The following is a 27,032-nucleotide window of genomic DNA, read 5'->3' on the forward strand; positions in this document are numbered from 1 at the left end:
TTGTCTGAGAGACAGTCTTACTCGGCTGCCTCTGCTACATAGCAGAACACGATTGAGTGGGTTAGACCAAGGGAAGTTAAACGATCAAAGTGCTAGAATCCCTGGGGTCTGATGTAGCTGCTTCTTAGTTTGTACTTAACTGGACACCTTGAATCCTCGTGTAACACAGAGAGGGCAAGCTCTGCCATGTCTTTATAAGGCCACTACTCTCATTCATAACTGCTTCACCCTTGTGACCTGCTCACCTCTATTGGCTAACATTACCTGTCCCACCAGCTCCCAAATAATGACACAGAGACTTCCTATTTACTATGGAAGCTCAGACTTAGCTTAGGCTTGATTTTAACTAGCTCTTGTAACTTGAAAATATTGCTCTTCATGTCTCCTGGCACCCTCCCCACACCTACATTCTCCTCCTTTTCTTTTCTCTCTGCCTGGAAATTCCGCCTAACCTCTTCCTGCCCTGCTATTGGACATTCAGCTCTTTATCAAGCCAATCAGACGGAACTTTGGCAAAGACACTTCTTCACATTGCACAAAAGGGTTATTCCACAACAATTACCTGAGGAGCTTAGGATTTTGGTCTCAGAATTTCAGACCCTCACAGACAAGATAAAGGGCCCTGTGGTTCCTGACCTGATGCCAAAGATTCTACAAGGACCATGCTGCTGATTTCCCACGTGCCTCTGAACCCTGTGGATGGAGGCCTTGGACGTCCTTTTCTGTTCCCATAGCTCTGCCTCCACGTGACTCAACACTCCCACAGAAGCTGAAGTGCTCATACTTGCCTCTGTTCACTTGACCATATAATGGTACACTTTATACTTGCTTGAAACCTGATTTTTTTGTAAAGATATTTTTGTAAAGTATTTTATCAGACATTGTCTATATTTTAAAAGTGGACTGGGAAAAGAGAATAATTAAACCACGATAGGATTCCTTCTTCTCCATCCCTCCCACTGCAAGGAAACATTTAAGCACATCTGTTAGTATTTTCAGGTGTGTGTGTGTGTGTGTGTGTGTGTGTGTGTGTGTGTGTGTGTGTATTTTGGGAGAATATAATTAATGAACTGAAACTTAGATGACATAGAGAGAAAACAGTGCTGATATATTCAGAATAGTCACTTTATCAGTTTTATAATCAGAAAATAAGTATTTAAAGTAACATATCTATAAGAAATAAGCAAAAAAAATACAGAAGAGAGGGAGCTAGGGATGTAGCTCAGTGGGTAGAGTACTTGTCTAGGATGCATAAACAAGGACAGGAGTTTGGTTCCCATCACTGCATAATCCAGTGCAGTAACAGAGGCTGGGATTTGGGAGGTGGAGGCAGGAAGATCAGAAGTTCAAAGTCATTCTCAGTTACGTAGTGAGTTCAAGGCCAGCCTGAATTAAGTGAGACCCTGTCTCAACCAACCTACCAAACAAACAAACAAACACTGCAGAAAAGAACAAGGCACAGAGCGAGAAACCCTAGTTCTGGTGGCAGATGAAGGACAGGATGGTTTCTGTTTGCATTGTATAATGGTCCATACAGCCAATTTGCATTCTGGTTGAACCTCAGATTGGTTGAGCGAAACATCTGGTCCAGGAGTCTAGCTTTAGGACAGCTGTGCATACTCATCTGTCTTCTTGTTCCTTTCCAAAGCTGGAGTGGGGGTAGAGGTAGGGGTAGGGCTCCTGAAACCATAGCTGGACTCCTAAGTTGAGTCTATGGCTACAGTTAGGTTTGGGGTATCGGGGTGTGGGCAGGAGTGGACCCAGATGAGGTTGGTAAACTATGAAGGTTTTGATAAGGCCTTGGCCTTAAGAGTTCCCTATAAAATGTATATTCATATTTGTGTGCTTGGATGGTAAATGTTGGTTCAGTGTTCCTTGTCCTGGACAAGGTCAAGAGCTGAGGTGGGGACCCTGTTAGGCGGATGTCTGGGTCATCTTTGGGAGGGGGGCAACATGCATTAGGACTGGAGAATCTGCAGGCTGTTGGAGCAGTGGTAGACCAGTACTCAGCCCCAGGGGACTCTGGCATCCTGGGTCAGAGTGTGTGGTTATATAGTTGCTGTGGGGAAGATTTGCGGGGAGGGAGACGTATGGAAGATTCTGCTGCAAAATCAAGGACTGCTCATGTCTTGGTGGGCAAATTTGCTGCTTGATTAGCATCACAATTCCTGATCCCACTGTTCTCTTACAAAGAGCCACCAGAAGGGGAGACTCTGTCTGTTCTCCTGTCATGTCACAAAGCTGGATTGGTGCTGTCTGCTATGAAAATTCCAATCAGACGGCTTATTTGTGTAGACACCAATGGATCCTTTTGTCTGTCCCTTTCCATTCTCTAGGGAGGAATGCCCTGGCATAATCTATCCTTTTTGCCACAGAGTTTGTGCTGCTCAGTGCACCCTTTGTGCTGGCCTGGGCCACTCTCGGGTCCCTACTGGAGGAAGAACAGGTGTTGTGGCCCTGGCTTTGAATTGTTGCTTGCTTTTCCGAGATTACCAGTGGCTTTCAAGGAGGTGTTGAGAATGTCAATGGGACTATCATATTATTAGTAATGTGGCTCTTGTGAGAGTGATGGGTGGAGAATGGCTTTGTGGGTTGATGGACCAGTTTCCCTGTGACAAACCACCTTTTGACCTTCAGGTGACCTTCTCTTTGAGCCTCAGTTCCTATGAGTTTAGGAGAATGGACTCTTTGGCAAGGTCTGGGTGGGAAGATGGACCTGAGCAGAGCTAACATACCACAGCAATCAAGTGTGTCATTGACACTGCTTTGGTTCATGCTAGTTATCATGAAGGGGACTGGCAATGACCCTTCCTCCTGTTTCTGATTGTTGTCATCTTGCATGGGAAGCAGAAAGTGCTTTAAAAATGGGAGAAGCAATGTAAGTTGCTCGGGTTGGAGGGCTGGAGATGTAGCTCCATTGGCAGAGTGCCTGCCTACCATGCAGGAAGCTTTCCTCTTGATTCCCGTACTACATATTACCACACCTATAATCCCAGCATTTAGGAGCTGGGAGGATCAGAAGTCCGTGGTAATCCTTGATTGCAAAGCAAGTGCAAGCCAGCATGGGCTACTTGAGACCTTATTTCAAAACTAAAATAGCTGGATGGTGGTGTCAAACACCTTTAATCCCAACACTTGGTAGGCAGAGGCAGGAGGATCTCTGACTTCGAGGCCAGCCTGGTTTACAGAGCTAGTGCCAGGACAGAATCCAAACCTACACAGAGAAAATAACAATAAATTGTTCAGATTGGGGAACTCTCTTCATTAGTAAGATCACAGAAGACAGTATGGTAGTCAGGATAGAATTTATTTTTAAGGCATTTTGAGTTATATAATCAAACAGTACCAAATTCTGCTAATATTGGCATAGGCTAATGTAACGGCAACATGAAATATTGAACCTTTCTTTTAAAGACGGTTTGGTCTTTTGAAAAGAATAAAGTGCTAGATCATATCATTTGGCAGTGCTGGATGCTGATGGGAGTGCTCTTTTTCTGAGTCAGAGAGCAGGAGCTCATTTTCTGATTGAATGTACAAATAGCATAGTGTCAAGAAGTTCTAGAACTACCATAGTGGCACATACCTATAATCCTAGTATTACATGGTGCCATTTCAAGAAACAAACAGGCAAGCACATCAAAACTATTGCCTCTTAAAAGCTAGTGCTGTAAAATTTTTGTATATAATTGTGTATGAATATGTATATGGTATATGTAGTATGGCTGTATACATAATATTTACATATATACACACATGTTTAATCTAGCCATCTATATATCTAACCTGTTTAAACCATCAATTTGTTTGTGTATATTAATATAAATATTTGAAAGTTTTCCATAATCGGTTCCTGTTTATAGACTTACAGTGAGAAGTGAGATAGCCTTAGGAGTATCTTTGTTTTCCTGTTGAAGTGTTTGGACAGCTGGCACAGACAGAGATTCCTGTGACAATTCAGAGCCTGGCACATGGGCTCACAAGTACTCCAAACCCCAGAAGATTGCTGAATGACAGAGTTTGAAACTTAAGCTATGCAAAAGAAGTTTCTGAAATTTTCCCTTCTATTGTGCTTTGTAGAAACAACTATCTTTTCTATATCTCTCATCTCTGGCTTTAATGATGCCTATGCAATTAGGAAAGTATCTTTTTTTTTTCTTTCTATTTTAGTAGCCATATTGAAGGAACATTTAAACATCTATTGGAAGACTCTGGGCATGAGAATTTAATTTCTCATCTCTTTAAAAATTGCAGTTGTGCCAGGTGGTGGTAGCGCACACCTTTAATCTCAGCAGAGACAGAGACAAGTGGATCTCTGTGAGTCTGAGGCCAGCCTGGTCTACAGAGTGAGTTCTAGGACAGCCAAGCCTATTACACAGAGGAACCCTGTCATGAAAAACAAAAACAAAAAAGCAGTTGCAAACCTCACTTTTCATTTTTGTTAATTATTAAGCTCATCTTAAGAAACTTGGTGTTTCTGTGGGATTAAAGTAGTGGAGGCAGGTGTGTCTCTGGCTCTTTTGCCTGCAATGCTCTTGAGACTTTTTCTCCTACTGGGTTGCCTTGTCCAGCCTCGATATGAGGGCTTTCCCTTGCCTTATCTTATCTTGTTTTGCCCTTCTTGGCTGTGTCTTTGGGAAGTTTACTCTTCTCTGAAGAGGAAACAGAGGGGGAGTAGATCTGGGGAAGAGGGGAGGTAGGGTGTGTCTAGGAAGAGTGGAGGGAGGGGAAGCTGGTTGAACATATAGTAGGAGAGAAGACTCTACTTTCAATTAAAAAAGAAAAAAAGAGTCACCTCAGACATGTATAGATAATCAGTCACAGGTATGTATGTAGGTGCTATTGGCTTATGAACGACTTTGGACCAGCATGGACCCTTCCCTATGTTTGGGGACAAGGCAGTGTGCACAGTGGATATGTACCTGGCTGGTGGTCAGGAGACCTGGCTCTTTGTCCTGAATGGGGAGACTCCTAGGCACTGCCCAGGCCCCATCAGTTCTCCAAGGCAGATATCCAGGGTATTAATGTGCTATACTCTATTAACTCAGATAGACACTGGGGCTTCATGCTGGAGATAGCCAGGGTATTTATATACATTATACTCTGTTAACTCAGAGGGACACTGGAACTTCATGGTGGAGATAACCAGGGTATTTATATTTTATCCTCTGTTAACTCAGGGACACTGGGACTTCATGGTGGAGATAACCAGGGTATTTATATATATTATACTCTGTTAACTCAGAGGGACACTGGGAATTCATGGTGGGCCTAGAGGGTCAGACAGCTGATAAATAACTGTATACTTCTTTTAAAAGATCAACTTTAAATTTTGTGTTTTATATGTATGATCCTGAAAGTATGGGTGTGCACCATGTGTATGCAATTCTCCGGGAGATCGGAAGAGGGTGTTGAATTCTTGGGACTGGAGTTACAGACAGTTGTAAGCAGCAGTGTGGGTGCTGGGAATTAAATCTGGGTCCTCTGGACTCATCCTTGTTAGAGGACTTTGTAAGGAATACGGTTTTTCTGCCCTGCCACCGCTGGTCTTGTCCCGCCGCCGCGCCAGCCCCAAATAATGCACAGAGACTCTGTATTTCATACAATGCTATGGCCAGGTGCTAGTTTCTTATCGGCTAGCTCTGTCTTAATTATTAACCCATTTCTATGTATTTCCACGTGGTCTTACCAAGAGCTGAGGAATAGCGGTTCTGTTCTCTCCAGGCTCTCCATCCTGACTCCTCCTTACTACTTCCTTTTTCCTCCTTGTCTCCTAGTCCCTCCTATCTCCTTTCCTATTGGCCAACAGTGCTTTATTCATTAACCAGTATGAGAAACACATACAGAATGACCTCTCCCATCAGGACTTGCGAATATGTCAGCCACAGTACCTCTGTCTTTATTAGAAATTTCTGTCCTACAGCTAAGTATATCAGCAAAAAGGCCCTGTTAGTTTACTTTTTAATTTCCTCTCTCTGGTAATGACAGCAGGCTCTAGGACAAACTTTTCAGAGTTTGATGTCATTTTGTCTTACAAATCCAGTGTAAATAACCAAGAAGACTTGCTTTAAGTTAGTAAAGTATGCTAACCATAGAGAGCATTCAGAAGGAGATAAATATCCTTGGAACTTGGGTTCCCATGTCTGCTTTGTGTTTGGTATCAGAGAGATGATGAGTGTGATAGATATAAATGAACACATGTGGCCATATACCAAATACTGTCTGCTAATGGTCCTATAAAGACTTGCATGGGTGTTCAACCCTTTATTAATTTTTTTAACAAAATATTGATTCTATCAAATCCTATCCATTCCTTTTGTTTGTTTTTGGTACTGGACCTTTTGACATTGCAACATGATGTTGTCATCTACAAAGTTCATGCTCAAAGACCATGTGATCATGGTCCAAGAACAATTTCAAAAGAACTTCAGAATGTTTTAAGCAAGTCCAAATTCTATGACTTTTGATTGGCCTTCATTCATAGCTGTCCTTGACCTCATGTAGGCTACCGGGTGTGAGCTGGACATATCTACCATCCCTGGGCACTTGGCAGATAGGGCAGAAAGTGACTACTTCTATCCAAGGAAGAAGAGAGGGACAGAAGCTAGCCCTAGGATTTTACAGGTCTGTTCTTACTAGATCACCAACAAAGCTCTAGGTTGCTCCAACATCTAAAAAGGAAAGCACTCAGGGATATCCAGACCATATCCCTGCGGTCTGGATATTATTGCATCATAGTTGTTCATTTGATAGACCTATTGGACATATTAGACAGTTCAGCCAGTATGTTGTTGTTGCTGTAAGAGTATCTCAGACCCCTTTTGTTTTAATTTCTTTGGCCAAACCCAAACCGGAAAACATCCTTCCCTCAATGCTATCATGGCAGTGAAGAGCTCCTTACTGGTCATAATGATGATAGGAAGCAGTGCCCCACCTCTAGCCTTTTTAAATAGTCCAATTTATCTTTTAAGGGAATTTTATTAATCTCTTGGAAGGATCTCGAAGTTCTGAGAGGAGAAGGCGGACTCCATTGAAAAGCCAGTTCAAAAGGGGGAGTTGGGAAAACGTGTTTCTTGGAGCTGTAGCACCAGAGTCACAGACAAGAGAAAAGGTGGATTTGGAATTGAGAAACAGTGGAAAAACACCTCTCCTACATGTATCTGATTTGGTTTCTTTTCTGTTGCTGTGATATAATACCATGACTAAAACTGACTTATGGAAGAAAAAGTTTATTTTGGCTTATGGGACCAGAGGGTTGAGACCATAACATCAGGGACCACATGGCTGCAGGCAGCCAGAGCAGGAAGCTGAGAATTTACACCTTTAACTGCAAACATGAAGCAAAGATAGCAAACCGGAAGTAGGGTGAGCTCTCAGAGCTTACCCCCAGTGGCAGACTTCCTCTAGTAAGGCTGTGCCTCTTCTCCAAACCATGTGGAAACTGGATGTTCAGATTCCCGAGCCTCTGGGGGCTATTTCTTATTCACTAGGTCACCCAGAAGTATTAAATCCTAAGGCAGATTCCACTATGAATTCTGTATTGCGGGCATTGGTGTGTGGTGTGTGTGTGTGCGTGTGCGTGTGCGTGTGTGTGTGTGTGTGTGTGTGTTCTGTACTGTTTTCATCATAGAACAAACTCTAGAGCTAGCTACCAGTCATCAGTTGTATTAGTCGTTTAATGACTCAGACAACATTTTCCTTTTGTGGGGAAAGTCTACAGAGGTTCAAAGATTAAATGGCAAAATGTCAAAGCACCTGTTGCTTAGTACTAGATAATGGTACCTGGTGATTGTTGGAGTGTTGTTGCTGTGGCTGATTTTTCTAATACTCTCAGATGGATAGCTGAAAAATGAGTCTTTCCCCTTGATGAAGGTTCCTATAAATTTACCTCTTCTGTTGGTCTGATGCTCTGGAGAGAGGTTTAGAGATGCCTGAATCTCTCAGGGCTCTTCATAGATTATGTCACAATGTCTGTGTTAAATGCTGTGTCAACTTTCACTCCTCCAGACAGAGCCCCTCCCTGTCCCCACATAGCCACCAGTTCTGCGAGTTTTATTCTTTTTACTGGTTGTCAGTCAAGTGGTTTGGAAAACCATACTATTGTCTTTTGCATGTATTGGTGAGCTTGCTGTGTCTTTCCCACAGACACCACCAATGGAAATAGTTCTGCTTTGGGATCAAGACGGAGGAACCAAACGGTCCAGTCAGTGGATGGGCTAATGAACAGACAGTTATGAAAAGATGAACTACAAATGGCTAGTAGACATAGGAAAAAAAATGCTAAGCATCTCACCCTAGGTAGAATGACCTTCGTCAGGAAGTAGCAGCAAATGCCGATGAAGTTATCCGGAGAGAAGATGGTTCCCCATAGCCCTGCTGGTGGGGATGTTGGTGCACAACAAGCTCATGGAGGGCTCTTTCTATGTAGTCACTGGCCCCGAATACCAAAGGGCCCTAGGTTTCGTCTGGCATTTCTTTGTTAATAATTGTTGAACAGGGCTTGGCATATTATTTTTGCATTAGGTCCTGAAGGTTCTGTGTCTTTAAAGATGGGAATGTGTGGTAGGAGGCTTGGTTGATAAGGGTGCATGGGGACACACCAGGCAGGTAGTGTGGACTCAGGTCGGTGTGAATAGCCTGATGACCAGGAAACTGGGTTAAGTAAAGGGAGAATGACTTCAAGTGGGTGTCAGGTGGCCAGCACTATTACCCTAGTGCTTGGAGGGCTGAGGCAGGAAGATTAAGAGAGCGTAAGGGCAGGCCTTGTCCAAAAATCAAAAGTAAAACCAAAGGAAAGGTTGCAGTGTGAGTATGTGTGCTGCTTTGGGCAGAGCTGTTGTCAGAGAGCTGTCCTGTGCCTGGGGATATATTCACCACTTCCTAGCTTCTACCCAGGAGATGCAGATAGCGTGTCACTCCCTTGGGAGAGTAGAAACATCTTTATACAGTGCTGTGTTTTCCTTTTGGGGTGTAAACCCACCCCACCCCCAGTTGCGAAACCTTACTCTATAAAAGGCCCGGACTCTCAGATTAGCCTCAGCCTCTTTTTAGCCTTTGAGCTTAGGCTCTTCTTAAGCCTGGGCATGCTGCCTTCTTGTCATAATAGTTGTGAACACTAACTTTGAGTGGGCCGCTTTTACATAAATGGAAGTGCATTAGCAGTTTTCAAGTATATGCGGTTTTAATTTGATATGGTGATGAAGGCCAGAAGCAATTATTTTAATGTGGGTTTGCTCCTTGTATATTGTGGGGCTGACTCCTTCCCCCTGTCCAGTTGTCCAGTTTTGTGCTCTCTTGGGGCTCTGAATGCCTGTGATCTCCTTTTCCTTGGCAATAAATTTCATCCCTCCTCTGAGAGACCCCAACTGCTGGTATCTTGGGTACATGATCCAGCTACTGTGTTCCGGCTGTGCTCCTGAGCGGCGTTGAGCCCTGAGTGCAGTGTGCTGGTCAGATTGTTCCAGGCCAAGAGTGTGGGGCCCAGGAGTTCGCCCCTGCCTTCCCCCCAATAGTCACCTGTCTAAATAGGTTTGTGGCTCGGAAGAATGCAATGTCATACTCTTGTCTTGCTCGTTAGTTCAGTTCATTGATTGTTGCTATGCTGATCTCTTTCTGCAACAAGCACAGACCACATGCTAGGTGGCTTGTGACATAAACGAACTTCTCAAAGTTCTGCTACCAGGTCACCCACTGGGCCACCTCTCTAAGGTCTTTCTTCTTAGACAGCAAGTGGCAAACCCCTTCCCCCCACTCACTCACACACACACACACACACACACACACACACACACACACATACACGCACACATCCTCACTTCATCTGTGTGTGTGACCTTGCTGTCTCTGTCCAAATTGCCTCTGAGAATGGCACCAGTTACATTGGATCAGTAGCATCTAGATGACCTCGGCCCCTTATTTAATCTCTTTATTTAAAGGTCCTGACTCCAAGTGCAGTCACATTGTGAATACTGGGGGTTAACATGTCGAAGGATGAATTCTGAGAAATAATTTAGAAAATAGTGCTTTAAATTTTTTATTTAGATGTGGGGTGTGAGAGTGTGTGTGTGTGTGTGTGTGTGTGTGTGTGTCCCAAGGACAAATTGTAGAAGTTGGTTCCCTCTTTCTACCATGTGGGCTCCAACAATTGAACTCAGGTTGTCAAGCTTGATGGCAAGTGATTTTACCTACTGATGTGAGGGGACTTGTTTAGCAAATGACTTAATTTTAAACATTTTTTTAAAATGAGACTACACTTGAATCCTCTTAGAAGACAATGAGCCCAAAGGTCCAGTATTCTAAGATTCCGTTAATTGATTGTTTCTAGGAGTTGGTGAGACTGAAATGTCTCCTGGCAGAAGGATGGTCTCACATTTAAGAGGAACTCAATGTGTTTGTCCTGACGGAAACAGTGTTGACCCTTTTTTTTCTCCTGAGAAGCTCACAGCCAGCTGTCTGCATAAGCTGAGAGTAACAGAGGAGAAACTTTGTACAAGGTGAAGAGGAGGGTTCCTTTAAGACAGAATATACTGCCAACATTTACCAAAGGGGTGGGGGGATGTGGGCAATGGATGTTATCTTCCTGGTGGTTCTGCCTCTGCTCTCATTGCATATTGAAGAGGGTGTCTTAATGGGAAGTCTGAGCTCTGATGTCCAGTCTGAAGGCTCTTTAGGCACCTGGGAGGTGATGTATACAGGTAGAAAGGCAGATGTGTGGAGAAGGGCACTCAGTGTGGTCCTTTGACCTTGCCATCCACTAGAGGAATGCTGCCAAGCTGCAGGCAACACTCATATAGATGCTTCAGAACACACGGATGCCCTTGATTGCCCTGCTTCCTTCACATTCATTGTGGAGATTTGTTTCGTAAGACAGACATCCTACCTTCGACTGATGCAGGGTAAGATTCATCTCAACGGGAAAGAATGATTTCCCATCTACAGCATTTAACAACTCTAAAAGCTCACCCATAGTTATAGTAATTTTATATCTTTTTAGCTTTAAATCAGTGTGATATGTTTGGTGTGTGTGTGTGTGTGTGTGTGTGTGTGTGTGTGTGTGTGTGTGTGCGTGTGTGTGGTGTTACATGTATGCCATTCCATGTGTATGAAAGTCAGAGGACAACTTTAGGTGTCTTTGCCTTATCCCTTATTTGAGACATTCTCCAGTTCCCGCTCGCACCAGGCTAGCTGGCCTCTGAACTCCCAGGGGCTTTTCAGTCTTCATGAGTGCACTCCTGTCCCCAGCCACATGGCTTACAGGGGTTCAAAGCAAGTTCCCATGCTAACACAGCAAGCACTTTACTCATTGAGCCGTCTCCCCAGCCCTTCTAAACAATTGTGCAGTGCTAGGGATCAAACTCAGGCATTCAGGCCTGCCAAGTAAGCAACTGCCATTCTACCACAGAGTCACGTCCACTGCTGTACCTCAAGATCTTTGAGCTACTAATTCATCTTCAAGGTAGTTTGCATTTTTCTCCAGGGATCTTGTGTATCAAGGTGCCGAGCCCTAGGGACAACTCTGAAAGGGCCTGGTTGGGAAGTAGATTAAGAAAACTGATGGATCAAAAAAAGTATGAGCACTGTGAAAGATGTGAATCTTTTTCCTTACTGGTGTTGGGAAGGAATGGGTATCTGTGAACATTTATCAAGTGTGTAGCGAGAACTGAAGGATTCCCATGGGTAACAGTTGAGTTCTGCATGGTTTGACTTGGTCAGACTCCTCTGGAGTTCTCAGGGTTGAGAGTTGCTAGGGTATGTGTGGAGGTGTGTGTGTGTGTGTGTGTGTGTGTGTGTGTGTGTGTGTGTGGTTTCATTGTGCCTCATTATTTGCCTGTTAAAACAATTCAATGAACTTAATAGTGGAATTGGCTGAACAACATATTTTTCTATGTCCCCAGGGATAACACCTTTTAGTTCTAAAATCAATGTCTCCTTCACCTTCTGTTTACCCTGCTTGCCTAGACTGTCTGTGGCCCTATTTCTGACAGAGTGCCTTTCGGGTTGAAACTGTACCTGGTGTTTAAGTAGAAAGTTAAAACACTAGTGACTTGGGCTGACAAGAATGCTTTACGTCTCTGGCAGCTAGCGTATTTCTAGCACTGTGTGTTTCTTTGCTGAGGGGCCGGGAAGGAACTGAGGACAGGTCTCTGAGAGGGCTGTGGTGGCTCTGTGGTACTCTGGAGGGTTCTGGTAGCTGTCACTGGTTGGCTGGCTTGGGTGGCTGTGATTAGGGCAAAGTCTAGGAGGAGAAGTAGGAGAACTTCCCATCCTTGGAGGACCTTGGCCCCCTGGACTGGTGTTCTAGGTGCCTCCAATTGCTCCAATTGTCTCACCCCCCTTCCTGTCCCAGGTGAGTGAAAATAAATCTTGATGCCCCAGTTAGAAAAGGACTTTGAACTTTGACTTTACTGGGAGTTCAGGCCACATCTCAATGAAGCAGAGAGATTGAAATCTAACTTATTTTTAATAGGCCTCTAAGAGATTTTATAACTGGCTGTCACTGTCTGAAACTAACGACCTTGACTTTTGGGAATCATTCCTATTTCAAACATTCATTCTTCAGTGCCTGCCTCAAGTGACTCTTAACCTTTGCCTGCCCATGGGTCTTACTGGCCCAAGGTTTGCAGCTGGGCCAAGAGCACCTTAGACGGTGCTGCATGTTGCTTCTGAGGCTTTCCAAAGTCCTTCTTTGCTCTTCCTTGCTCTGACCTGCCTTCTGTTTCTTTCTCTGTAGTGTTTGTCCATCTCCCCAGTCAGTGCTTAGCATTCTTACCTGTCTCTCTGCCATACAGCATGGCCTGCTTCAGAAGTCACCAGTGAGTGGTAGTCCTTCTGAAATGTACATTTCTTTTTCAAAGAAGAGACTTAATAGTGTTTGTTAAGCAGAAGGGTGAGGGTCCCAAGTCAATGTGAACATAAAGAATCCATCATAACTGGGCAATTTGCTAGGCAAGCTAGTAAGGGAGTTCCATGTCCTGTTTGAATGTGGGTATGTACTTGTGCCGAGTGCCTGTTCATGTATGTGAGCACGTGCACGTGTGTGTGTGTGTGTGTGTGTGTGTGTGTGTGTGTGTGTGTGTGCTTCTTTCAGTCTGTTATGTGGTGGATCATGTTTATTGATTGGCATATTGAATCATCCCTATATCTCTGGGATAAGGTCTCCTTGATCATGGTGAATGACCTTTTTGATACGTTATTGGATTTAATGTGCAAGTATTTTATTGAGAATTTTTACATCATATTCCTAAGGAATATTACTATATAATCTTTTCTGTTGTTGTTTGGTCTCTGTGTGGTTTTGGTATCAGGGTGATAGTGGCTTTGTGAAATGTTCCTTTAGTTTCTGTTTTGCAGGATAATTTGTTTAGTAGTTAGTTCTTTGAAAGAATTCTGTGCCATATCCATCTTGCCCTGGGCTTCTTTGTTTGTTTAGAAGATGTTTACATTACTGTTACTGCTTCTATTTCACTAGAGGCTAGGGGATGTTTAATTAAATTCTTTATTTTACCTTGATTTATCTTTGGTAGGTCATATATATCAAGAAATTGGTCTCTTTCTTTTGGGTTTTCTAGTTTGCTGGAATAGATATTTCTAAAGTATATCTTTGTGATTTTTCTGAATTTCCTCATTTTCTGTTGTAATGCCTTCCTTTTCATCTCTAATTTTATTCATTTGGATCTCGTGTGTGTGTGTGTGTGTGTGTGTGTGTGTGTGTGTGTGTGTGTGTGTGTGTTTTAATTTGACTAAATTAAATAGGAGTTGGCATTTTTCAAAAAACCAACTGTTTGTTTCATTGATTTGTTGTTGTTGTTGTTTATGTTTATTTCAGTTCAGTTTGAGTGTTTCTTCCTATCTGTTTTTGGTGGTATTATTGTTTTTCTTTACCTTTAAAGTATGCTGTGACTCATGAACACAGCTCTTTGTAGGATGTGCCTGCACACACACTGTCATGGAGATCTTGTCTTGCCATTTGAATAAAAGCTAGAAATTAAAAGAGAGCTGGAGAGAGGCTCATGGTTAAGAGTGGGTGTTGCTCTCACAGAGGACCTAAGTCAGGAGACTCACAACTACCTGTAACTCCAGCTCAAGGGGGATCCTATGCCTCTGTCCTCTGAGCGCACCTGGCACACACTGCCCAAACACTGCAAATCAGAGCATAGACAGACCCTTTAATCTTAGGTGTGCATAAGGAAACTGGCTAAGCTAATACATTTCTGCTTTACCTTTTTAAAGGCATGATTTAAAACACAAGTGAACTGTCATATGAGTGAGGAGGTAGAGGTCTTTCAGAGCCCACTTTACCTAGTTCATATGTTACCTTGTGTCTGTGAGTTTGTCTGTGTGATAAAGTGATACGGTCACATGCAGAAGCTGTGCACATGTTCAGTCTAGTCTGATGGTGGACATTCACATTTGAAGGGGATGAGATTGTAGAAGCATGTGTTGGTGAAATCATTGTGTCTCACAGGCTCACCTTCTCCCCAGGGCAAAGCTAGTGACTTTGAATGTGCTGTTTCCAGATAAGAAGTGACTCCTGGTGTCATGCACTCACATGCAGGCTTCCAAACACAGGGCTGGAGAGAGCAGTTAAGGATATGTCCAACTTGGGGAGTCTCTGGCCTTGAGCAATTGCTTTAGTGATTCATATCATCCGTGTATCCATTGGCCTACTGCACTCTTGGTCTATAGCACTGGGCCTGTAGCTTCTCCATGTGTCTGATAAGTCAGCTCAATTCCCTCTGTAGTGCTTCCCAAGGCCAGGATTGTCTTCTGGTGTTTGCCACATGGCGATTCTGCTTTTCCATGTGGTTTCATAGTTCATTACAGGGCATGGTGCTGGCTGGACAATGGAATGTCTTTTACTTTCCTAGGCAGTCTTTCTTGTCACTTTTATGTCCCAAAGCTATGAACCCCAAGTGCTGGTGTTCTTCCTAAGAAGAATTTTACATCTTGGCAGAGCGGGCTCCTCACCGTAAATCATTTCTGGAATAAGAATAGCAATAAACAGAACTCCCGAATGCTGTAGACAATGGGCTTGTATTTCATGTCTATGTTCATGCTAATTGGAGAGACTGTGCGGAAGCATAGTTTTTGAATGATATGTTGCACCATGATGCAAGGGGGAAGTGTTTATTATTCCTATGCTTTCTCTTGGAGATGTCCCAACCCTGTGCATCAGGCACTCTGTGACACTGCACTTCCTGCTGAGATGAGGGTCTGGCTTCTCATGTTTGAGTCTGAAAATGACAACCATTCAGGAATGAAGAGGGACACGGAGACCTCTGCTTCATTTCCTGCCCCTGTTATGTCTCTGGTTGGATGCCAGCAGTACTCTGCCTACTGCAAACTAGGGCTATCACCAATACTCAGAGGTGACCTGTCCCCAGTGTGACTCAGGGTAAGGGCCAGAAGTTCCCTCCCCATTATGAAGCATTCTACTTCTGCAGATTTCCCTGGATGGAGCCTTTTCTTGTCTCCTAACAGAAATGGCGTTGCTTTTGCTACTGTCCCGGTCCCTTCCTGCAGAAAGAATATGCTTTGTGGTTTGTTTTTCTTTTCTAAAACAAGATTAAGCATTCAAATACTATTTCTCCCAGTAGCCTTTTTTAGGTTATTTATTTTAAGTGTATGAGAATTCTCCCTGCATGCATGCATGTATGTATGTATGTATGTATGTGTACCACCACATGCATGTGTGTTGGATATCCTGGAGCTGGAGCTATAAATGCTTATGAACTATGGTGTGGTTACTGGAAACTGAACTTGAGTACTCTGTTAGTGCAACGAATGCTGTCAACCACAGAGCCATCTTTCCAGTTCCTCTTATACCATTCTTAATTTGTTACTTAGATTATTAACTGTTTTGACTACTTAACACATGTTTTAAGTCGGTGGTATAACTTGGTGGTTTTAAGTTTGAAGAATCAAGAAGGCTGTGTGGGGAGAAGTTTTCTCTTTCCTGCTTGTGCCCTTCCCAAGTTTTCATTATGAACTTGCAAGCAATTTTTGTGTGCATGGACTGCTTCCTCCTCTTCTTATATAAAGGCTGTCATACCTCATACAATGTTCTGTTCTGTTTTTTTTTTTTTTTAATGTGCCAATCTACTTTGGACTGTCAGTCACACCTGTATGTACAGAACACTGTCATCCTTCCTTAGGTTGGCTTAGTTCTATTTCATCCTATTTAAAAAAAAAAAATAGCAAGCCAACAACATCCCTCTTAAACCGTGACACTTTGGGTTTGTACATCATGCTAGCCCCAGTCTGTTGGAATGAAAGCCATTGGTGTGGACTTTGAATAGTTCCAATGAGTTACCCTGTCCTGTCATTCAGTCATGTAGACCTTGAGATAAAATAAAGCCTCCAAGATTCTCCAAGCTCTTTTTTGTTTCTTCTATTCTGCCTTTTGTCCTGAAGTGAGCAGACAGGGGCTGCTTGGCCCATTCCTCAGTTGGATGAGATCCTTCTGGATTCTGGTATGGTCATCAGGTATCTTTCCCAGTTTGTGGGTCCACTGTAGATTAGGTTAGCCTGGTGTGTGTGTGTGTCCCCATCTAAGATGTCCTGTCTCAGAGCACTGTGCTGGATGGACCCAATCATAGAACCCTGTGAATGACTGTGGGACCTCACTGGCATTTCTAAGGGGTGTAATTTGGATGGGAGCTGGTGAGTGGACACAGTGGAACTCCTGTTAACTCTGCCATGGCTGGAACTTCGTGGGATGTTCTGGTCCAGAGAAGGAATGAACTTGCTGGTGGAAGTCCCTGCTGCTGTGCTTGCAGTGTTCCTGAAGCTGGTAACCCTTCAGAAAAGGAAGTAGTTTCCAGTGTTCCTTCCTTCCTACTTCCTTTATGTCAGTGCTCGGGATAATGCATGCTTTTATATATGGTAGACCGGCACTTTGCCAGTCGGGGGGTGGAGGGAGAGGCGGGTGGAGAGGAGAGATAGGAGAGATGCATGCACACATGCTTGTGCTGGTGTCCATTTGGAGGTCAGAGAACAACCTGTAGGATTCAGTATTCTCCCACCACATAGATGCCTGGGGTCCAGCTCAGACTCTCAGGCTCAACAGTACCTGTGTGTACTGAGCCATCCCTGCTGCCCACTCCTCCTCTTTTTACTGCTTCCTATTTGTTGTTCACCCTCCTGCTTTCCTTTGCATCATCAGTATCACTTAGTCACCTTCCCCTCACTCATGGGTGTTCTGTTCTTTGCCAGAATCTGGGAGGGATGTCTTGTGTCGAGACAGGTGGAGGGCAACTTGGGGCTCCCTGGCCATGAAAAGTTGCATGTCTCCCATTATCCCCGTGAGCTGCTCTCTAGCCCCTGCTCCTGAGGTGTCAGGAAGAGAGCTAGTTTAGTGAGAAGAAAAGACTGAAAGAATGACAGGGTGCTGTGGGGGTCATGGAAGAGGGACTTAACTAGTCTAGAGCCCCCTGAAAACTACTATGCACTCATAGTTTCGGCTGCGCTGACAGCCACAGGGCAAGCAGACGGAGCCCAGGCAGCAAGCTGACAGTTCCGCAGAAGCGGTGGCCATCGTCAGTTTTGTCTTCACTTGTCTCTGTCATCCACCAGAGATGACTGGAAAATTTCTCTCTCTGACTGTGGCTATGGTTTATTTCATAGAGCCTTCGGGAAAGCCCGGGTAACAGGTACTGTCCCAGGTCCCAGGGCCTCAGACTCTGAAGCTGTTCCCCACTTGACTTTTTTCTGGTCACAGTGGATCAGCATTGAATGGCTGCCAACTGTAGTTCTTGTGTGGCTGGGTATTTAACAGGGAAATCACATGTGTCCAGGAACTAGGAAGAAGTTACATTCAGAGTACGAACCCAGCAGCACATGAGGTATTAATAGGAGTAAGTTCCAGAATTATCTGTGTGGCTAGAAAAGCAGAGACCATCTGTGATGGCAACAGAGGTGGGTTGGGTGCCCTCTGTAGGATAGAGGGAAAATCTTGTCTGTCAGTCATGTTTCGTGGTCAGAATAGGGCCTGATCATGGATGCAGGTGGCTGTCTGGAGTGTGAAAAGTAGATGCCTACAGAGGGTCCCATCTGTACAGGGGTAGGAAGTGAAGAACTTTGGAAGCAGTGGCAAGGAGCTGTGTAGATGGGTCAGCCAGTCATGAAGCTAAAGCCACGCCCCGAGCCTACGCTTACCAGGCAGCCTGTGATGAGCTGCAGTTTATGCACAGAGAGGGGATGCTTGCCATTTTCTCTGTGTCTTCACGTCTTTGCAGTCTTGTCCCTCAGTGTAAGAGCCACACTTGACACCAGGCCAAGGTTCTTCCGTGGTCCTCCCATGTGGGCCGTAGTCACTACAGTCGTGTTTCTTGTTGAGTTTTATCTCTGAGGCCCGGGGGCATCTTCTTGGGGATCCTTGGGAACCTGGCCCCTTCTTCCCATTCCTTTTTAGTTGAACTACACATTTCAACCATAACCCAGACCTCACTTACATCTGCCATGAAAAAATGCAGAATTTTAGATGCTGAGATAAGACTTTTGTCCTGTACCACAGCACTGTCGTTTATTATGATCATTTTTAGAACTATAAACCCAAGACGATTCTCAGTGATCTCAGAAGAACCTAAAAATGTTTCCTGCCTTCTGACTACAGGGACAGAAGAACCATTGACAAGCAGATCCTTCGAAAACCTTTTACAGGGAGTTTGACCAGCTATCCAGTTGAAAAGAATTTTTAATTAATTGAAGAAAGCAACCATTTGAGTTAGTATGCTTGCCGACTTCCTCATTTCATGGGCCTCCTCTATTCTTCTAGAATCTGAGGAACTAGCTAGAACTCCACCCCCACCTGAAAGAACTTTCTTGCTCTTTGGGAGTTTCATGTATTCTGACCACACACTTGGGTAGTCTAGGCATGCTCAGTATACTCTGATCAGGTACCATGATTGACAGGCCCCATAGCTCTGCAGCCCACTTTTTGCTTTTTACTTTGAAGTAAGGTCTCTGTCGCACCTGGTTTTTACTTGAGTTTTTGAGATTCAAACTCAGGTTGTCATACTTGCATGGCAAGTGTTTTACACTCTGAGCATTCTGCTAGCCTGAGAACTTTTACTCTGGCTAAGACACACACTTGGACAGTGGCAGATGGGGCATATTTCTTGTCCTAGTCCTGAGTCTAGTCCCCACTCAAAACTCAGCCTTCCACTTGCTTTAACCTCAGCTGTTCAGCTCTCTTTTCCAAGGAATGGAGCTTATGGATGTAAAAAAGTGAAACATGCCAAGAACTTATGTTAGCCACTTTGAATGCCGGGCTCCAGAAGACTTGGCTATGACGGAATATATATATATATATATATATGCGCAAAACCTTGTCTGAGATTTGTGTCAGGGATACAAAGATGAAGGATAATCTCTCAGGTACTAGGTGAAGTGGGTAACTTCTGTAGGTTAACTTTCTCATTCTACAAAGTAACTAAAGCTGCATGGTCTGAGTGCAGTCTGTGGTTGAGAATAGTGTTGGTGGCCTCTTTTAGTCCATGTGTGGTCCTGTTGTGTCACAGCTACTGACTAGAATCACAAATAGATTATAGGGTAGGGAAGACATGTGTAAATAATTCAGAGGATCATGACCAAGATAGTGAGATCCCTGACTTAGGACTTCCTTATCCATGTGGACAGCTGGTGGATATGAAACCTGGGGTTACACTGGTTCCCCATGAAGGAAGAACATGATTTCCCAGCCCAGCTATCACATTCTTTCAGGGATAGCAGCTGCTGTTTTAGATAACTCAAGTAGATAAGTAGACACTAAGGGAAAAGTCACAGAGGAAAAGGTCAGCACTGGGCGTTTGTTGTTCTGTTTCCTAGGAGGAGGATTTTGAGAGATGTAGTATTTTAGAGATGTTGTGGGTGACATCACTCTTCTAGTACCACTTGCACATGGTTTAGGAGCATTCAAAACACTTGCCATCAGATGAAGTTCTTAGGGGACTTCTGCGAGATCATGTGTGGCCTGGGCATGGTATCATGCTCCAGGTCTTGATGAGATATTTAGAAAAGTCAGTGCTCAAGAAAGACACAAACACACACACACACACTATCTGGATTTGCCTCTGTTATATAACAGCGAAACAGTACATCAATTACAGGAAGAGACATGGAAAATTGTGTTTGGCTTGCCCTCTTCTCCACCTGCTTCTTTTTGTTTTGTGCAGTCTGTCTCCGAATAATATTTTTATTGTCTAAGCCAAGCCACCTTAGTTAAATATTTGATTCCACCAAAGTCATAAACATCCACCAAAATACCATGCGTAGATTTTTATGAAAGCAATAACATGCTTCAGAAAGTACAGTCATTCGGCCCGGGGCCCACTGCATGTGGTAAGTCAGTCACACACCTTGGCCTTCCTTCCATGCTCAGTGATGATGGCTGCTTATCTGTAGTTAAGTTTGTCGTTTTGAGGAAGCAAAGATAAGAAATATTTACTGTTTACAAAATGATTTTTATTGGACCCTGGGGAGCAAGTGAGCTTTCTTAGGACAGCTGCTTGTGAATAGTTAGTGTTCAAGAAAGGTCTACTTCTCTCCCCGGCTCCCAGCTGCTGGCTATATATTGCATAAGATTTCACACCTTCCCAATAATGCAGCTCTGTATCTTTGTGAGGTGGCGGAACAGAACAAAAACTCATGGGTTTATTCATTTTAGGAATGCAGCAAGCTGGTTTGGGTCCTTTACCCATGACTTACGTTTTTAAATTTCCTTTTATTGTTTGCTCCCCTCCCCAACACTTTCATTCTTTGTGGTGCTGGCCATGCAAGTGCGCCCCCCCCCCACACACACAGGGGCAAATGTTTTGTTTGTTTCTTTGTTTATAGGATTATTTTGTTTTGAAAGGAAAAGCTAGAAGACCTACTAATTGGAGGTCATTGGTATTATTGGCATCTTTCCTAGATACTTTGTTGCATAGATGTATCATTGACTTTTTAAAATACCAAGTTTTGTGTGTGCAAGAGCAGGTGCAGGCGTGTTTCTGCCAGGCTGGTGTATGGAGGTCAGAGGGCAGCTCAGGACTTGGTTCTCTACTGCCATCTTGTGGGATCCGGGATAGCTTCAGCCCTATCATTGCCTTTAAAAAACAATGAGATGCTGTATAGAAAAGCAGACTTACTGTGGTTTGTAGGGGGATGCTCATCCAGGAGGGCCAGCAGGCCATGTTGAGAGGCTTTTATTCTTTATTCTGTCTGTGAAGTTCCCTCTCCAGACCTCCATGTATGCTCTTTTCCATTTAGCAGAGAGGTGGGCATGCAAGCAGACTGTGTCCTGTAGGAATGGCTTAGGAATCACTGGCAGAAGCCTCATCATTCCTGTCCACATTCCAATGGCCAGAACTTAATCATATGATGCCTCCCTAACCATAAGGAAGGTTGGGAAATGTAGTCTATCTGTGAGTCTGGGAACAAAGATGAAGCAGTTTATTAACAACTTGCCTGGCTGCTAATTTTTTAATTTTTCTCTTTTTCTCTTTCTTTCTTTCTTTCTTTCTTTCTTTCTTTCTTCCTCCCTCCCTCCCTTCCTTCCTTTCTTTCTCTCTCTCTTTCTTTCTCCCTTCTTTCCTTCCTCCCTCCCTTCCTTTCTCCCCCCCCCCTTTTTTTGTTGTTTGTTTGTTTGCTTTCGAGACAGGGCTTCTCTCTGTAACAGCCCTGGCTCCTTAGGGTCACTCTGCAGACTAGGTTAGTCTGCCTCTCAAGAGCTGAGATTAAAGGTGTGCACTATACCACCTCCTTGCAAGTTTTTCTCTTTCTTTCTCTTTTTCATTTTAACCAGACATTTATTTCATTTGATTTGTTTTTAATTTGTTGTTGTTTGGTTTTTGAGACAAGTTTCTTGAGATTCACCAGACCAGGCTGGTCTTGAATTTACAAAGATCCACCTGCCTCCACTTCTGGGATGCTAGGATCTAGGCGCGCACCCCATACCAGTCTGAGAGTCAGACACTTCATTTTGCACGTTGGTTCTGTGACTCTGTGTTGCTGAGACAGTGTTTAACTGTACTGTCCCTGTTGGTCTGGAACCCATGGCTGACTGACTTCCCCCATGGCCTCTGAGATTGCAGGGACACACCACCATGCCCTGTGGAACATACTTTTGTTTGCTCAGTCTGGTCACTTCTGTCTCTCCACTTTGCTGGAAGCCTCCCCGGGCTCCCTGCCTGCTGTTCCTGCTCTCTTTTCCTGTAAGTCATGTTTGTCATCCACTTTTTATTGCTTCCATCAATATGACTGGTATAATGTCCACCCTCTGCCAAGGATTCCTGTCTGCTTTCTGACCCCACCACACCCCAGTGCCCTTCTGGGCATGTCCTTTACTGTTCTGTCCCTGTGTCCCTGGATTTGTTGTCAGCCCTGCCTGAAGCTTCCTGCTCAACCTCAACACTGCCTCCCAGGTCTCTGTTGAAGTGTCTACTCTGCAGAGTGGCCTTTCTTTATCACTGGCTATGTGCCATCCATCCCCTGCCTTGGCCAGTTGCTTCACTGACTGTCATATCTCCAAAGCATCTACTGCTAGCCTTCAGAAATCCTGTTGCTTGTCTGCCCTGTGTGTTTCTAGTCTGTCCTGTCTCTTTTAGACTCTGAAGTTCTCTGGGGCAGAAACTCTGTCTTGTTTACATCCTCCCCACCCCCAGATACTGTATCTAGCACATGGGCACATGGTGATTATTCAGTAAGTGCTCACTAGATGGAGGACCATCACAATACACCGCGTGTGTGAGTGTACATGTTATAAAAATACAGGTTTTTTTTTTTTTTTGAGAATTACATACCCTCCAACCCTCTATCCCCCCTACCCACCCAAGTTCAAGTTTTTCCTCTTTCTTAGGAGGAAACACACACACACACACACACACACACACACACACACACACACCTCATACGTGCATGTGAGTACTGGGTGCAGTGCCTGTCCTGGAATGCAGTTGATATACCCAATGACATTCCACTGGAGAAGACTGATTTTTCCCTTCCCCAACAATTTTCTATTGCAAATAGCTTTTTGATTAAGGGTGGGACTTACGTCTGCTTCTCCTTCTCCATGCTGGGGTTTTGTCTACCTTGGTCTTATGCAAGGTGTGCGCTGCTACAGTCTCTGTGAGTTCATAGATGCACAGCCCTGTTGCGTCTGGAAGATACTGTTTCCTTGGAGTCACCCATCACTTCTGGCTCTTACAGTCCTTCCATCTCCTTTCTCATAGATCCCTGAGCCTTGAGGGGAGGGGTCTGAGTAAAGACATCCCCATTTAGGACCAAGTGCTCTAAAGTCTCTCACTCCCTGCACATTGTTTAGTTGTGGGACTCTGTTTTAATTCCCGCCTGTAGCAGGAAGTGTCTCCGATAAGGGTTGAGCAACCTATTGATCTGAAGTTCTGGCTAGAACTCTGGGTTCAAACTCCAAGCAATGCCCAATCAGCAGCATAGTGGTAGGGGTGGGTGGTCGGTGCACAGGCAAAGGGAGGGGGCTGACTCTGGAGATCTTTTCAGTAGGTTTAGGGTCATGCTCTTCGTGGTCCTGGTCCCAGGACCCAATGGCTAGTGAACTAACTGACTCTGAGAATCCCTACTTCATGGTCTGGTTGCAACTCTAGATTCAGACTCAGAGCAGTCTTTATTGCATATTTATGTGTGCGCAGGCACATTCGTGGAGGACTAAGGTCGATGTAGGATCTATTCTTATTCAGGAACTTTGCACCTTACCTTTGTTTCTTGCTGAATTTGGAGCTAGATCTCTCACTGAATTGGTTTGCTAGGATCCCTCAAGGACCCATCTCATTGCCACTTTCCCATCCCTGGGATTATAGGCACGTGGTTCTGTACCCAGAGGGTCTCCCCCCCCCCAAGTGTTTTGGGTGATAGAGACCCAAACTCATTGTCAAGTTTGGCTGAGCCGTTTCTCCAGCCCTTTTATGTCCTGCCTGTTATAGAGGCTTTTTTAGAATTTTTTTTCCGAGATGGAAATGAATCTTGCCTGCCAATCCTCAAGATATTTTTTGTTTGTTTAAAGATATTTCAGTGTATGTGTGTGTGGGGGGGGTGGCTACATACATATGAAGATCAGAGACTAGCCTTCGACTTTGTTTGAATACACAGCATACACATGCTAACTCATCTGGGAGCCTCTGTAATTTTGTGTTCACTTCTATGTTGCAATAGTAGTGCTGGAATTTACAGATAGGTCTCTGTGCCTGGGCCTTAAGGGTCTGAGTTCAAGTCCTCATATTTGGTTGTTCCACGTGCTTCTGTTTTGTTGTGCCTTCTCCCCATCCTCGTCTGTGGTTTTTCTTTTTTCTTTTTATTTTCCTCCTTTTTGTTTTGAGACAGTCTCCATGTATAACAGCCTTGGCTAGCCTGGAACTCATTAGAGATGCTCCTGCCTCTACTGGAATTGAGGGTGTGTGCCAGGATACCCAGCACAATTTACTTTGTAAGGACTGGTTTATAAAGAAGATTCTGCCAAGGAAAGGGTATGAATGAAATTTTAGGGGATTTTGAGACCCCCCCCACTTCCCACCCCCTTAGCAAGCTCTTGCTGGACTGTGCTCTCCTGTGTTATGAGGGCTTTGGAGAGGTGCTTTTAGAAGCAGGGGAAGGCTGGCTGCAGGGCAGGTTGACCTAGGCATCTCCCTTCGATTTCCAGTTAGATTTCAGAACAGGTGCTCACATTCACTAAGTGAAAGCGCTGATTTCTCTTTGGAAAATTCCATCTTTCTCTTTATTTCAGCTTATTTTTCTTCATTCACTCGTGTGAATGTTGCCTGGTTTTTGTCCAAGTAGGACCTTTAGTTGAGTGTGCCATTGTGGGAAGCCAGCACCCTGCTTTCTTCCCTGCCCGTTCCAGTTTGGTCGAGGACCCTATCAAATAATCTGTGCTGGGCAGGACTCTACCTGGGCATTGTGAAAATGCACCGGCATGCTTGTCTTCTGTTCTGCTGTGCAGGACCGGTAGTCCCTTTTTTGCGCTCAGTCATAGACATTATCCCTCTGTATCCACAGCCGCTGCCGCAGGTGCGGGCAGCCACAGCTGTGTCTGAGCTTAACACAGGCAGCACTAGTGGTTTGACAGGTCCCTGCTTCTGTACCTCAGGCTCATTTCACACCTCTCCCTTGGTGGCTGCCAGGTGTCCCTTTAGTGGCACCTGGGACTAGCCTGCCTGTCACCTCTTTTCCCCAGTGTCCATCCATTGTGGTGTCCTCAGATTCCACCCCCCCAACCCCCGCTGCATGTCCCTGGCCTCTTCCCTCAGTAGGGCTGCATCTAGGAGACTTGTTGGCTCCAGCATTGAAGCTCCTTGTTCTCCTTTTGATCAGGCATGGGGCCGTCCATTTGGTAGGTTCGTGGTTAGATCTCCTTTTTCATGCATTGGGCACACAGAGAATTCTGCAGGAGTATGTTCCCAGATGTTGAATCATGTGTAAAGAATGGTTTCACTGTGTCATCCCTCAACGTGAGTAGGGCTCTGGGAGGCACCACGTGACCAGAGACAGGACAGCTTTGGGAGAAGCAGAAAAGAGCCTCAGCCTGCAGAACACCATGTGCCACAGAAAGGATTCTTGATCTCTGGCATACAAATATACAAGAGCTAGGTCAGGGCGATCCCAACAGCACTCAGAGGCACTCTGGTAACTGTGTGGGAGACTGTTGCGCTAAGGTTCATGGTGCCTTCATTATCCCTCATGAGACTGCCCTTACATTCCCTGTCCTGATAATCCTTTGGGGCTGCCAGACACTGCTGTTGTGTTGGATGCGGGGGGGGGGGGGGGGGGGGGGGGAATGAACCCAGTTCCAGAAAAGCATCGCTGAGCTGATAGCCCAGCACGCATATGTTGAGAATATCTTCTTTTACATTTGTTTGCATTCTTCTCTGGATTTGTGAGGAAGCAATGTTTTGTTAGGGAGGAAGGAAGGAAGGAAGTGTGTGTGTGTGTGTGTGTGTGTGTGTGTGTGTGTGTGTGTGTGTGTGTAGGGGGTGGTTCGTGGTAGGGATGGAAGACTCCTGAGGTCTAAGTCATCTCCAGCCCATACTGTAGTTGGCCTGTATGTATTGTGGATCTGTGGCTAATTAACAAAGGCTGGGTACCAGATTGGATCCGCCTTTGGTTTTCCTGTCTTTCTACTTGTAATTATGAGGTCGTGTAGGTCTTCTTCCTGGGTCTTAACTTACTTGGCAGGTGAATTTGTGGTTGCTTCTGGCCTGCTGTTCAGCACTCATGCTCCAAAGGCTCCATTCCTTGTCATTGCCTACCTTAAATTCTCCTTGGCTAACTTTCGGCAGATCATTGTCACACCAACCTCCAGCTCTCTGCTGATTAGTTCTCAAGTCTGTAATTCAGACCCAGTCTTTCTCCCACTGGCCATCTGATTTGTTGTCTAGGCATGTTGGACACCGTCCTCCATTTCGGAGTATGTTAATAGTGACCCAAACTCTGACTTCTCTGATCTTGGCTCAGTCCACCTTCAATGCCACCTCATCTGTCCTCAGGTTTTCTTTCCTCAACCTCTGGCCCCTCACCTGATGCCAACGTGTTGGTGTCTATTACTTCAGTAGACCTAGGAACATATTTCTGTTTTCATCTGAAGACCAAGTGCAGCAGTGTCCAGTGCATAAAAGAGACTTGGGAAATAACAGAATGAGTGAAAGAAATGGATGACTGGATGGATGGATGGATGGATGGATGGATGGATGGATGGATGAAAAGTTGACTAACTAGTTCAAGGTTACCTTTCCCAATGAGGCTTTCACTTCTTTTTATTTGAACTAGGGAATTATTTTTGCTTGCTAATATTGAATTTTGAAAAACACTTTGCTGTTTTTGTTTTGTTTGTTTGTTTAGAAATATTTCACTAGATAAAAGTTTCTTTTCTATCACTGGCCACATTTATAAACATATGCATTTGAAAGGAGGAATTATTTGTAGTGATATTGGTCATTAGAAGATACTGCCTCAGTGGCTCCCGTGGTTGTGTTCTTAGTACAACTGGGCAATATTTCCTCAAATATCAGAAGTAATTGCTATTAATAACC

At 44.5% G+C, this 27,032-nt stretch overlaps 1 protein-coding gene across 5 annotated transcripts in view; it reads left to right on the plus strand.

The window, feature by feature from the left end:
• Nedd4l (NEDD4 like E3 ubiquitin protein ligase) overlaps positions 1 to 27,032 on the plus strand; it is a 313,745-nt gene that overhangs the window by 76,090 nt on the left and 210,623 nt on the right. The gene's annotated exons all lie outside the window — the stretch shown is intronic.

Source organism: Phodopus roborovskii, unplaced genomic scaffold, assembly GCF_943737965.1.
Source record: "Phodopus roborovskii unplaced genomic scaffold, PHOROB, whole genome shotgun sequence".
Taxonomy (NCBI): domain Eukaryota; kingdom Metazoa; phylum Chordata; class Mammalia; order Rodentia; family Cricetidae; genus Phodopus; species Phodopus roborovskii.